Genomic DNA, 15,383 nt, shown 5'->3' with positions numbered 1-15,383 from the left:
ATCTGTTTAGGGGATTTTGTTGTTAGTTGAAACAAAGTGTAATATGTGTTGTTGTAATGAAATTTTTATGGTTTAATGTAATAGTTTGCCTATCTCTGTTTTTTGAATTGGCTAATTAATCATTTTTCTGCTGCTACATGAATGTTGGAGTTAACATAGTATATAAAAAAGTACAGATAATAAATACCATTCAATTTGTAAATAGAATGAACAAGACTTAAAAATCTGGAATGATAATGTGGGATACAATTTGATATATTAAACAAGGCTTAAACAAGAATGTTATCATAAATAGTTGTCACAACCAACCGAATTGATAACCACAAATAGGTAATAAGTTTATAGTATCATAACTACCTTAAACCTATAGGTGGTTAACCGCAGAAAGGTACAATTAGTAGCCTACGAATATCACAAATATCACAAGTTATAGATATTAGTCTTTACAAAAATCACCGGGGACTGACATATTTACTGAATAAAAACTAGAATAAACTTCTAAATCATCTCCATTATGCAGGTGCTCCCTTCCCTTTTTTTTCCTTCATCTTGGTCCTTTTCATTTTCACTTCAACTAGTAGCTGACTTGTTGTTATTGCCTCATTTCCCTTCCAGGTGCATTTGATTGGTTTAAAAGGTAGAGAAGTTGGATTTTGTTGTACATGTGTTATCTCCCCTAAACTTGATCTTCCTTGATTCAACATTTTCACCAGCCTGCATTATTTTCCTTGGTTCCAATCTTGTTTGTGTCTCATACATAACCATTGGTCTCAAAGGAGGGTCTTCCTCTTCACCAACTTCTGGTTCATAAACCATGTAGTGTTGTGTTTCAGGCTGGCTCTCAAAGACAGACTGTTGTGATTGTTGAGTTACAACATCCAGATGATATTCATAAATTACTGAGCTTTGGCTGTCCGTTTGACTACAACCTACCCTTTTCTTATTTTGTTGGATTATTCCAGCTAAGTTTTCCTAACAGCCCAATAAAATTCTAACATTAATAATAGGCATACACACAAGAGAAAAGTAAACTTTAAATAATTGATTTACCTTGTGACATCCCCTTGCATTGTGGTTATGTTCACTACAATTGCTGCATGTAACTGGAAGTCCTCTCTTGGAAATACTCCACTCTCCCTTTATCTTCCTTGCCTCTTTTAGCTCACGGTTTCTCTTCACTTTGGGCCTTCCAACCATCTTCACAATTTTAGGTGGTTCTATATGTCGTGAATAATCAATTTTCTAGAACTTTTGCCCTCTCACAAGCATGAACTTGCGCTTATAGGTGAGTAAATAAGCTTCTCTACTGTACCACTAATTGATTTTAGTTAAGGGATCCAGCTTCTTGTGTTGTAATGCTTTGATAGCATGTGGGCATAGGATTCCACTAAAATCGCATAGTCTACATGTGCATCTTTTAGACTCCAAATTTACAGTATGGGTGTCATCACCCTCTCTCTCCCCATAGCCATAACCACCATTAAAAGTCATCACATAGAAATGTGCAATACCTAGGTAGTCATTATACAACTTCAAACATTATGGAATGAAATTACAAGTCCAAGTTAAAGCCTTTGATTCATTTGTTGCCAACATTTCCATGACCTTCACCTTATTTTCTCCAGCATTTTGATTATTGGTTTGTGCCTTTCCATGAGTTTAATGACTCTGTGAAGTTGTTGTCAACCGTTTGGTTCTTGCATTGAGTGTCAAATAAGCTCTGCACCATGCTTTAGGAGGGTATTTGACCAAATCCCTTGCACCATCAAAATAAAGCTCTCCAAACCTTACCAACTGATCATGAAATTCCTTTTCATAGGTGCTCCAGGCACACCACCATAATAGCTTATTCATTTCACCATTCCTCCACTTTTTGTACCAATTGGCTTCAATGTGCCTCACACAGAACCTCTACTTTTCTTCCAAGCCTATTAGTGGTCTCAAGCCATCGTTCTAACCATGCTTCATAGCTTGGAAGCATATGTACATCCTCAAGAACCTTCTCTTCCTTTCAGCCAATGCATCCTTTGATATGTTAATAATAACATCACTCCCAGGATTAGTTTTCTTAATCTCCTGCACATATTCCTTAAGCTTATCATATTTATCTACAAAGCTACCCTCCAGCTTCTCAAGAACCATTCCTTTTGCCCCTTTTAAGCAAAGGAGTTGTTGATATTCAAATTAAAATCATCCTCCATAACCCCTCTCATATCCTTTACCTTATACTTGGGATTATTCCGTAACTTCTTCTTGAAATATACAGTTGAAGTAGTTACACTAACTCTTTTGTTTTTGAAGCATGGATTACAATTGTGGTTTGGGTTCAAAGTTTTAATTTTGAACCCAACAGTCCCATCATCCTCTTATATAAGACATACAAAAGGGCAACCAATATCACAAAGAAGGCGTTATTCTTGTTGAGTTACTTTTTTAACCCACAACCCCTTCTTGGTTTCTATAGCATAGAAATTTACAAACTGTCTAACTTCCTTCATATCCTTAAATGTCATCCCAAGTTCTAATTCCTTGAAGTTGTCTAAACTATTATAACGACCCGACTTGTCGTTTTAAGAATTAACGCCCATTTAGTGACTTAAAGTCTCGAGCAGTTTCATAATATGTATTATGACCCGCGGGTGTGGTCGAGTTTGATTTTCGGAAGATTCGGAATTAAATTGAAAGAACAATTCCTATTTAGAAGCTTAAATGAAAAGAGTTGATCGGAGATTTGACTTATGTGTAAACAACCTTGAATTTCGAATTATGATGATTTCAATAGCTCCGTATGGTAATTTTGGTCGTAGGAGCTTGTCCGGAAAATTATTTGGAAGTCCGTAGTGGAATTTGACTTGAAATGACGAAAATTAAATTTTCAGAAAGTTTGACCGGGAAGTTGACTTTTTGATATCGGGGTCGAAATCCAGTTTCGAAAATTTTTATAGCTCAGTTATGTCATTTATGACTTGTGTACAAAATTTGAGGTCAATCAGACTTGATTTGATAGGTTTCGGCATCGAATATAGAAGTTGGAAATTCTTAAGTTTCATTAAGCTTGAATTGGGGTGTGATTTATGATTAAGCTCGAATATTTGACGTGATTTGAGATTTTGACCAAGTCCGTATAATGTTTTAGGACTTGTTGGTGTATTTGGTTGAGGTCTCGAGGGCCTCGGGTGAGTTTCGGATGGTTAACGGATCAATTTTGGACTTGGCATTCCAGCTGAAGAATGCTGGTTTTCTGTCACTGGTTTCCTTCTACGCGATCGCATAAGAATGTCCGCGATCGCGTAGGCTTGTTTGAGGCAGTGATGATTTTGTTCTTCGCGATTGCGTGAAGAGGGCCGCGATCGCGTAGCTGTGGGAGTTTGTTATTCGCGAACGCGTGAAGAAGGTCGCGTTCGCGTAGAGTAAGTGGAGCAGAAGTAGAGGTCACGCGTTTTGTGCTTCGCGATCGCGTGGGCGAGTCCGCGATCGCGTAGGCTTGTGAGTTTGAGCTTCGCGATCACGTGGAAAAGTGCGCGATCACGTAGGGTTAATTTGGGCAGTGGGAGAATTGTGCTTCGCGATCGCGTGGACAAGTCCGCGATCGCATAGAGCAAATGTCTGGGCAGAGAGTTAAAGTTCTGAAAATGGGACTTCGTCCCATTTTTCATTTTTGACGAATTGGAGCTCGGGGAGAGGCGATTTTCGGGAGATTTTCAAGGAAAACATTAGGGTAAGTGTTCTTAACTCAATTTTGGTTAGATTACCCGAATCCATCGTTGTTCTTAACATTTAATTGGTGATTTAAGTTTAAAAAAATTGAAAACCCTCTTGGATAGATTTGAGGATTTGAGGGTCGAATTGTTATCGGAATTTAGTCATTTTGGTATGGTTGAACTCGTATCAGAATGTGTGTTCGAATTTCATGGAAATTATGTCGGGCTCCGAGAGGCGAGCCCCGCGTTGACTTTTGTTAACTTTTAGAATAAATTTTTAAGTCGACGTTTTATTATCCAGAATTGTTTCCGATGAATTTTAATGAAGTTATACAATTAATTTGGATAGATTCGAGCGGTCCAGAGGTTAATTCAAACAAGAAGGCGATTTTGGAATATCGGCATAACTTCAAAAAGGTAAGTATCTTGCCTAACCTTGAGTGGAAAAAATTTCCCTTAGGCATTGAGTCTTATGTGCAATTTGTGTAATTGAAAACTATGTACGCGAGGTGACGAGTACATACTTGGTTTATATGTGCAATTTATATTGGTTAAGATTCTTAGACGCCCTTATGTATTAAATATAAAATTATTGGCACTTATTAAATCCTTTAATTGTCTTGCCTAAATCCTTATTTTGTTGGATTTATTTTTATATGATGATTTGGTGTGATTGCCACCTTGATTTTTATGTAAAATATTATTTTGTTGAGTTGTTCACTCCCGGATATATTTGTTAAGATTTTGTGCATATTATGGTCGAGCCATGGGCTCCTTATTGTGGAAAATAATATATTGTTGAATCTGGTGGCGAATTGTAATATTTGAGCACTTGATGTGCAATATGTGATAAATTATAAGATTTGAGTAGTTGATGTGTAATTTGTGATAAATTATAATATTTGAGCACTTGATGTGCAAATCTGTGATATGTTGTAATATTTGAGCACTTGAGGTGCAATTTATGAGATGTGATATTGACATGTTATATTGTTGGGAAGTTTTATTCGGGTGTTTGCACGAGGTTTCTGCCGTGCTATTATTACTATTGATTTATGCACATGCGGCGTGACAAGGCGGGCTATATATATATATATATATATATGGGCTTGCGCATGTGGCAAGACAAGGTGAGAATATTATTATGCGTGTGTAGCGAGACAAGGCGGGCATTTACTTTATTATTGCACATGTGGCGAGACAAGGTGGGCTATGTCAGGAATTGAATTGTGATAACTTGTGACAGTCTGGGGGCATTGTTGTTGTTGCATATTTACTTTGGGACTACGAGGCGGTACCTCGGGAGATCCCTTTGTCTTGCATATTTACTTTTGGGACTATGAGATGGTACCTCGGGAGATCCCTTGTTGAGCATTTACTTTTGGGACTACGAGACGGTATCTCGGGAGTGCCCCTTTTGTTGACATCTCTCTATGGTTGCACTTATCTTTGGTTATTTTGTATTTTCGTGATAAGTCAATCCTTGTGATCTGCCGTGATGTATTATTTGATTTTACTATGTGTTTATTTTCTTTGTTGTATTGTGTTGGCTTGGGCTTTTTAGTACGAGACTCTGACGATTTATATTCCTGGTTTTTACCGATTTTTGATGACTGAGTTATTTTATATAAAATAAGTTACTATTATGTTTTAAACTAATAAGTTTTACATCCGAAGTAATAGATTATCTGATATTTTATTTAAATTGAAATGTCATTTTTCTTTACTTAAACTATTTCTAAAATAAGCTCATTTCTTTGTTGAATTCTTACTTGGTTTTAAAAATTATAACCTTACTTTATTGAAAATAAATTAATCGTGCGGATCTTATGTATTGAAATATTTGGTACGAGAGTTGTTCGTGCGGTTGTGATTAGAGATATGGGCACGAGGTGCCGTGAGAATATGAAAGGGGGTAAAGAACCGTATTTTATGATTATGATATGAGATATTTATTTGGAAGAGTTTTATATTCGAAGGATACTTATTTGAAGAAATATATTTGGAGGGTATTTATTTGAAGAGATTATATGTGAAAGACTTGTTTAATTGGTTGTTCTTGTGTTTCTTATTCGTCTGAGTTATAATTATAGTGTTCTTGCTGCCTTACTGTTTATAGCACTAGGGGATTATTGTTACTATCACTGCTATTTATTTTCGATTATTTTAGTATGGCACAGGTTATTTGACTAGTAAGTGTCTTGATTGTACCTCGTCACTACTCCACTGATGTTAGTCTTGATACTTACTGGGTACCGACTGTGGTGTACTCATACTACACTTCTGCACAGAGCCAGGTAAATTGGAGTCAGTTGATCGCTAGCTAGCTGTACAAATCTTGCTGTGGAGACTCAAGGTAAACCTGTTGCTGCGTTCGCAGGCTTCGGAGTCACCTTCCAATATTGTTCTTGCAATGTTTTATCTCTACTTTAAAATAATTATATTTATAGGTTTTCTAGTAACTCAATAGAGCTTATGACTTGTACTACCGGTTTTGGGATTGTAAGTATTGTATAGAGATTTATATTTCGTATTTGTCATTTGTTATTTAATATTGTTATTATTTCAGTAAATGTTAGGCTTACCTAGTCCCTAAGACTAGGTGCCATCACGATACATAACGGAGGAAAAATTGGGTCGTGACAATTATCTGTCACTACTCTCTTCTTTTGAATATTACTACTCTCAAGATGTTCACAGCCATAGTCATGATCAGATTCAGAAAAACCATAAGAACCAATACTATGTTCACAATCACTGACTACTTCAACATCTACACCATAAGTTTCAGTGTGATATTTAATGTCTAGTGCATGGATTGTCAGATCAAACTCATCCACAACAAAAAAATGAATTTCTTTGAACTTCTAACATAAAAGACACTACAGACCCTAATACTATCATCATTTTTAACTATAAAATACCTACGAAAGGCATGTTACCAACAACTATTGAACACCAAAAAACCCTAATTTTGAAGTGAACTCCTAACAAATATTTCTAAACCGCATTAATTTCGAGTCAAACCCAGCCCACATATGCACCATATTCTTGTTATAAACCAACTTAGGATAAAGTATCCAATTACCCCATAATTGAAAACAATGTCGATTTTATCAATCATCGTTTAGTAGTAGGCCACATGCAAAAGAGGGGACAAAGACAAACAAAGTTGGACCACATTAGCCATTAAAGTAAAATATACATTGAAAAGGAGATGACATAAATCGAATAAAGGAATCACATAACACATAACTTAGGTACACCAACGACCCCAACAACATCATAGAAAAACACAACTTTACATCATTAAACTACCATTAAATATATCCTAATAGATACAGAAATTCAATCACATGTGTACTGCAAAGTAGACCAAACCGTACCCCAAAATAATTAATTATAGATGAAAGAATAAAATTGAACGTACCTTTTGGTGTTATATCAGAAATTGGATGGAGCTCTACTTCAATTTCCCCTTCAATCAACTAATCTTTTCCAGTGGAAAAAGCCCTAGTCGTCATTTCTTATTAAGAGAAAGGAAATTGGGAGAATGAAACTAACGAGTAGATTATATTATGTTAAAAGGGTTGGGGAGGTGTCACGACCCCAATTTTTTCCGTAGGATATCGTGACGGCACCGAGTCCCTAGCACTTACTGAATTAATAGAAGATTTCAACCATCAACTGATAAATATGAAATAGAACTCATACGCAACTTACAATCCCAAAACCAATAGTACACGTCATAAGCTCTACCGAGTTTACTAGAAAAATCCCTAAATACAACTATTCGGAAAAGGATTAAACAGTACGAGTACAATATCAGAAGGTGACTCCGAGGCCTACGAACGCTACGACATGTTTACCTTGAGTCTCCACAGCAATGCTCGACTAGCTAGCTAATAATCAACAATATCCGAGGCACCTGGATGTCACGACCCAAACTCCCTCTATATAACGTCGTGACGGTACCTAGTCTCTACGATTAGGTAAGCCTAACAAATTGCGAAAAATAACAAAACGAAAGTAAAACTTGGCAACTAACAGTAGTGGATAAATAAATAACTAGTAACAATGCCGCTCGACATGTACAATAACCAATACTCCATAAATACACAGTCTTCCCAAAATCCGGAGCATCATAAGTCACAAGCTATAGAAGGAAACTAGTATCTCTATACACCAGAGTCTAACAAAAGAAGTACGAAAGGTAAATGACATATGAGAGAATAGAGGGGGACTCCGAGGTCTGCGGACGCGGTAGATGTACCTTGAAGTCTCCGTACAACAACAAGCACTCTCAGCTAGTAGCGGGACTAATAAGAAGCACCTGGATCTGTTGATAAAAAATATGTGCAGAAGAGTAGCATGAGTACACCACAACGGTACCCAGTAAGTGCCAAGCCTAACCTCGGTCGAGTAGTGACGAGGTCAGGTCAGGCCCACTGGTATATAATAAATAAAGCAGGAGAATATACAGTATAATAAGAGACTAGAATTTAACAAAAGGAAACACAACAAGGCAACGGTGCAACACACAGGGGTAAACAACAGGGGATCTCCCGAGATACCGTCTTGTAGTCCCAAAATAAATATACAGGGAGAACTCCCAAGGTACCGCCTCGTAGTCTCAAAAGTAAATGTGCAGGGAGAACTCTCGAGGAACCGCCTCGTAGTCTCAAAAGTAAATATGCAGGGAGAACTCCCGAGGAACCGCCTCGTAGTCTCAAAAGTAAATGTGCAGGGAGAACTCCCGAAGAACCGCCTTGTAGTCTCAAAAGTAAATGTGCAGGGAGAACTCTCGAGGAACTTCCTCGTAGTCTCAAAAGTAAATGTGCAGGGAGAACTCCTGAGGAACCGCCTCGTAGTCTCAAAAGTAAATGTGCAGGGAGAACTCCCGAGGAACCGCCTCGTAGTCTCAAAAGTAAATGTATAGGGAGAACTCCCGAGGAACCGCCTCGTAGTCTCAAAGTAAACACACAGCTCAAACCGACAAATATAACAGTTAATAGCAAGATTTCTACAATTATACTGATAAAGAATAAAGAAAAGCAGAAAATCAACTAGGCATGCTTCACAGAGTTCAAATAAGCAGTTAAAGCACGTAGACATGCGATATTAGACTAAACAAGATAACTACACATATTGGAATAACTCAATTAAGAATGAAAACAGACTAATACTCATTTAAACGATATAACTCAAATTAAAGGAAAAACAGGTTGCTACTCAGTAAAAATAAATCGGGTTTTACAACAAATAGCCCTTGTACGTACTCGTCACCTCACGTACACAACGCTCACATATCACAACAGTTCCAAATCCTAAGGGGATTTCCCCCACACAAGGTTAGGCAAGCCACTTACCTCAAACCAAGCTCAATCAATCGGTAACAATGCCTTTTTCACGAATATTCGACTCCGAATGGCCCAAATCTAGCCAAAATCAATTACATACCATAAATACAACTATAAGAAACTAATCTAATTAATGAAATCAAAGTTAAAGAAAGAAATTAAAAAATTGCCCCAAAAGCCTCCCCGGGCCCACTTATCAGAATCGGGTAAAAGTCACAAAATGTGAACACCCCTTCACTCACGAGTTCACTTGTACCAAAATTATCCAAATCCGATGTCAAAATCCCAATCAAAACCTAAAATCTTGGTTGAAGAACTTCTTTCCATTTTTTCCAAATTTTCACCCCAAATCAGAAATTAAATGATGAAATTAATGATAGATTAGTGGGATATAACCAAAATAGAGTATAGAATCATTACCCAATCGATGTCTCTGAAAATCTCTCAAGATCTCGTCTAATTCCGAGCTCCCAAACTCAAGTTTTGATAAAAATGGCCAAACCCTCGTTTTGAAATGATATAAGTCTGCCCAGTGATTCCTTAATCGCGATAGCGGAAATAGCCACGCGATCGCGAAGAACAACTTTGTTGCCCCAAGATTTAACCCTACACGAACGCGCAAAACACCAAGCGAACGCGATGGGCTGGCTCTCAGACTTACGCGATCGCGACCTTGGCCACGCGTTCACGAAGCACCACTTCACACCACTATGCGTTCGCATCCTTATGCCCATGAACGCGAAGAACAAAACTTCCTCTGCCCAGCTGAGCCTATGCGATCGCGTATAAGGAAACCAGATGCACCAGATCACAGAACTTCAGCCATTTCTCTAAGTCCAAAATGCATCCGATAATGATTCGAAACACACCCGAGGCCCCCAGGACCTCAACCAAAGATACCAACAAGTCCTAAAACACCATACAAACTTAGTCGAGCCCTCAAATCACATCAAACAATACTAAAAACACAAATCACCCTCCGATTCAAGCTTAATGAACTTGAAACTTTAAATTTTTGAAACTGATGCCGAAACATATCAAATCACGTCCGATTGACCTCAAATTTTGCACACAAGTCATATTTGACATTACGAACTACTCCAACTTCCGAAATCGGAATCCGACCCCGATATCAAAAAGTTCACTTCCGGTCAAAATCTCTAAAAATTTGACTTTCGCCAATTCAAGCCTAAATCAACTACAGATCTCCAAAATATAATCCGCACATGCCCCTAAGTCCAAAATCACCCAACGGAGCTAACGGAACTGACGAAACTCCATTCCAGAATCGTCTTCACACTGTTCCGACTACAGTCAAAATCCTAAGGCTTAAGCTTCCGTTAGGGACTAAGTGTCCCAAAACACTCCGAAACCAAAAACAAAACCTCCCGACAAGTAACATAAGCAGAAAAAGATACGGGGAAGCAGTTAATAGGGGATTGGGGCTATTACTCTCAAAACGACCGTCCGGGCCGTTACACTGGATATGCACAAAAATGTGCAGAAGTATAGTATGAGTACACCACAGTGGTACCCAGTAAGTATTAAGACTAACCTCAGTGGAGTAGTGACAAGGGATAATCAAGACACCCACTGGACTAAACAATCTGAACATGTATATATGTAGAACTAGCGGAGAACAATATCAGTATAAGGCTAGGTATGATGACAATAATAATACAACATTTATAAAAGGGACTAAAAGCAACAAATAGCAACGAGACACAACAAGTAATAACACTGTAGAGCAAGCTGAGCACAGTCCAAATCCGGTGAAATCGAAGAAAAGAAGACAAGTGACAACTAGTAGGAACAACCGCTTTCACACCAGTTTTACCCAAGGATTTCCACGAGGTGGAAAACCTCAAAATCATAAATCACGGGTCCCAATTCGTGAACCCTAATCACTTGGCATCTTTTGCCCACATTACAACTCATAGCCGCACGGACGACTCACGTGCCAATAGAACATCCCTCACACAGAACTAAAAAGTCATCCCCCGATCCTGCACCTCGTAACCCGATAAAATTCACAAAAATCGAACACCCATTTTGATACGAGTTCAACCATACTAAAATTATCAAATTCCGATATCAATTCATCCTTCAAATCATCATTTTACATTTTTGAAAGTTTTTCTCAAAATTCTCATTTTCCCAACTCAAACCACTAATTAAAAGATAACAATAATGATGGAATCATGAAATATAATAAATTTCGGGTGAAGAACACTTACCCAGTGATTTTCTTGAAAAACTCACGAAACATCGCTCAAATCCGAGGTCTACAACTCAAGATATGATAAAAATGGCCAAACCCTCAATTTTGGAAAATATATTCTGCTGCCCATGTATTTGCACATTGCGGGGAGAAATACATGCGATCGCGAAAAGGAATAATGGCTGCCACAAAGATGCACTACACGATCGCGAACAAATGCATGCGACCGCGAAGAATGGAACAACTGCTGCCCCAAGAAGTGTACTACGTGATCGCGAACGAGTACATCCGATCGCGAAGGAGAAGAAAAATACCAGCTGTTAAGGCTGTGCTACGCGAACGCGAAACTATGAGCGCGAACGCGAAGAAGGAGGATACACACGTACGCAATCGCCGACTACATCATGCGAACACGAAGAGGAAAAGGACCAGCCCGTCAAACAGATTTTGCGATCGCGACTACACCTATGCGATCGCAGAGAAGGACACCAAACACCAGAAATGCAACATTCCGACACATAAGAAAATGGCCTGTAGCCCATCCGAAGCACACCGGGCCCCCATTCAAATATACCAACTAGTTCCATAACATAACGCGGGCCTACTTGAGTCTCAAATCACATCAAACAACGTCGAAACTACGAATCGCAGCTCGAATCGAACTTATAAACAATCAAATCTTCCAACTTTCAAAACTCGTGCCGAAACATATCAAATCAAACCAGAATGGCATCAAATTTTACATGCAAGTCCCAAATGATATAACAGAGCTAATCCAACTCTCAGAATCGCATTCCGACCAAGATATCACCAAAGTCAACTCTCGGTCAAACCTCTAAACCTTCCAAAACTTCAACTTTCCAATTTTCACTGAAATGCTTCAAATTACCCTACGGACCTCCAAATCTAAATCTGGACGCACGCCGAAGTCCGAAATCACCATACGAAGCTACTGGAATCATCAAAATGTCATTTCGGAGTCATCTACACAAAATTCAAAATTCCGGTCAACTCTTAACGCTTAAGCTTCTAAAACAAGAATCATTCTTCCAAATTGACCCCGAATCATCCGAAAACTGAACTCGGTCACACATGCAAGTCATAACACATAATACGAAGCTGCTTGAGACTTTAGGCCACCGAACGGGACGCAAATTCACAAAATGACCGTTCGGGTCATTACACTCTTCCCCTCTTAAATAAACGTTCGTCCTCGAACGTGCTAAGAACTATTCTGAAGTCGTCAAGTCACTGAGTGGACTTACCATACATACACCCGCGGGTGATACCCCGTCATCCCAATCCATATAGGCCCCACAACACCATCTCAACTAAAATTTATTCCTGCCACCAATACTAATAAGCCTTAGAACCAAATTCCTCACCATCCGATCATTTCCAAAAGACCCGATTCCTCCATCAACACACGGTATTAGCCTCAACCTACTGTAACAACTTATGTCTACACCCACAAGATACAAACACATGATGTAACACACTACACATATGTCCATAACAACATTTCTGATCACAATATCTGTCCATAATCAAACCCATCACCGATAATTAACCTCATATCCGCTTGAACCCTGTTCCAAACCTTCTCAACATTCACAACGATGCAAGAAACATGAATACCTCATAACTATACACCCGAATCAACAAGTCACATCTAACGCCACCTGGGCACACACCTCGTAATCTAAAACTAAGCACAACGCGAATACGACTAAATATGCAAGGAGAAACACATAAGAGAACTATCAAACAAGCCCGACAGGCACCACTCCATATCAGTATCATACTACAAGTCAATTTCACAAGGGAGAATCAAAACATATAAACTAATCGCAAGGATCTTATCCTGATATAACTCCACCGTGGCACGCAGCCGGGTTCAAACACATTGAATCATAAGAAACCATGAGGGTCTCACCCTCAACTCTGAATCACAAGTAGAATACACATCATACCAACCAAAAGCTTCCTCTAATTCAATTTCGCCAATAAAATCACAACACATACTGAACTCCCACACCGGTAGAGCATCTAAATCATAAGTCGTAACCCATCACCTAGAAATCACATCAAAACTACCGAAATGAGTAACATGAAGGCCACTGCTAGTCTCATTGCTCTTAATAATGAATAAAAATAAAATGATAGACACGGGCTACCACTATAGAATCTCCCAACATGGGCAAACACATAAGCAAAGTGCCAAATCACTAAGCTCACCCGTATGTGAAGTAACATATGAGGACTCACCCCAATAAGTAGAACCGAAACAAAATACGAATGATGATCTTCTATAGAAAATCGAAACCATACCCGCGAAACATCATCTGGTGCAGCGGTCTCAGTCCTGCAGTAGAAAACACATCAACGGGTTGGGCCTCCCCTTCTTGGGCGTCTTCTACTCGCCTGACCTGCACTCCAAGCTGGCGGTGTAAGGATATCAGTAAATGGAGAAGAACTCATAGCCTGAATACCCCACTGTGATAGAGTATGGTACAATCTCTCACCATGTGGATGGTATCTCCACATTCAAAGCAACCCCTCCGCTGGCGTGGCTATGGAAGTTGTCCGGTACGGGCACTCTGAGACCCATGGATATATGAAGCACCGTGCGAAGCCTCAAGAGCAAACTGAACTGGCTGACCCAAAAAACCTCTACCATGGCGTACCCTGTCTCCAAAAATAGGGACTAGTATATCCTCCTGGTCCACGAGGCTTGTTAGCCTCCCTGACCTCTCTCTCTTGACCCCGCATGCCCTCTAATCGGCGAGCGATCTCTACCACCTGCTGAAATGGAACATTTGTCTCCAACTCCCGAGCTGTGCCGAACCGGATATCCTAACTGTCACACCTCCTTTTTCCCGAGGGGATAAGGGATATGGGAGTTTTTCCAATTTAAGTGACATTATTCGAAATGAGATTATTTATTTAATTCAGAGTCGCCACTTGGAATAAGTTATGGTGTCCCAAGTCACCGATTTATTTTAAAATCCTAAATCAAGGAAATTGACTCTATTTATGGTTCGCGAACACAGAAGACCAGGTAAGGAATTCTGTTAAGCCGGGAGAAGGTGTGAGGCACTCCCGAGTTCCGTGGTTTTAGCACGGTCGCTCAACTATTAATGATTGGTCTAATTATCTGATTTAATACATGCTTAAAACCTATTGTGCATTTTTAACTTTTAACCGCTTTTAATTATTTATGGAACTTATTTGAACAAGTCGCGATGTCGCACACTCATTTTGTTTTTGTACATATTGCGAATCCCGTCACGTGAAACGCACCCGCGATTTACAACATGCTTATTTTTATTATTATTCAAAGTTGAAGTCAAGTCGCGTGAAACGCACACTTGAATTGGGGTTTACGTATCATGACTATGTCACGGGAACCGTACCCATAGTCACGATAATTTATTATTAATCGCGCCTAAATCAAGCTACGATGTTCGAATATTATTCAATTACTATTTTTTTTTTGACATTATTGTAAGGTCATGAGGTATGTATATTGTTATGGAGGAAATGAAGTAAATTAATTATGAAAAAAAGTTGGCTAGCTTGTGAATGTTTATTTGTTTTGGTTTAGCCCATAAATACGTTAGGGAAGTCCAATTAAAGTCTTACACCAATCATGGCCCAACCTAATCTCTTATAATTTTACTGTTAATCAATATTTGAAACTAGACTAAATTTATGGCTGGAATAGATAGATACAGGCAGGACCAATTTAATCACTAAGATAGGAGATCAAAATGAAACTAAAGTATGCTAAAAATGGAAAGTCATTACTTCATTGAATAAACAAGAAAAGTAACAAATTAATACATATTCATCAATAAAATTAACCATATGAACTACTAAAAAGAAAAATAAATTAATCATAACAAATACTCAACATGAGAACAAATTAATTTTAATACACTCAGATGCGAACTCGATCATATCATACTCAAAGTTAAATTAAAACAGAGTGACCCAAAACATTAATGAGAAAAAATAAAATAGAAAGAGAAGTGAACCTTTGTATTGATGATTGTGGATTTAAATTACAACCACTCAATGATCGGATAGCTCTCAACT

Source organism: Nicotiana tabacum, chromosome 22 (genome assembly GCF_000715075.1).
Source record: "Nicotiana tabacum cultivar K326 chromosome 22, ASM71507v2, whole genome shotgun sequence".
Classification (NCBI taxonomy): Eukaryota; Viridiplantae; Streptophyta; class Magnoliopsida; order Solanales; family Solanaceae; genus Nicotiana; species Nicotiana tabacum.
Note: the sequence above shows the minus strand (reverse complement) of the source record.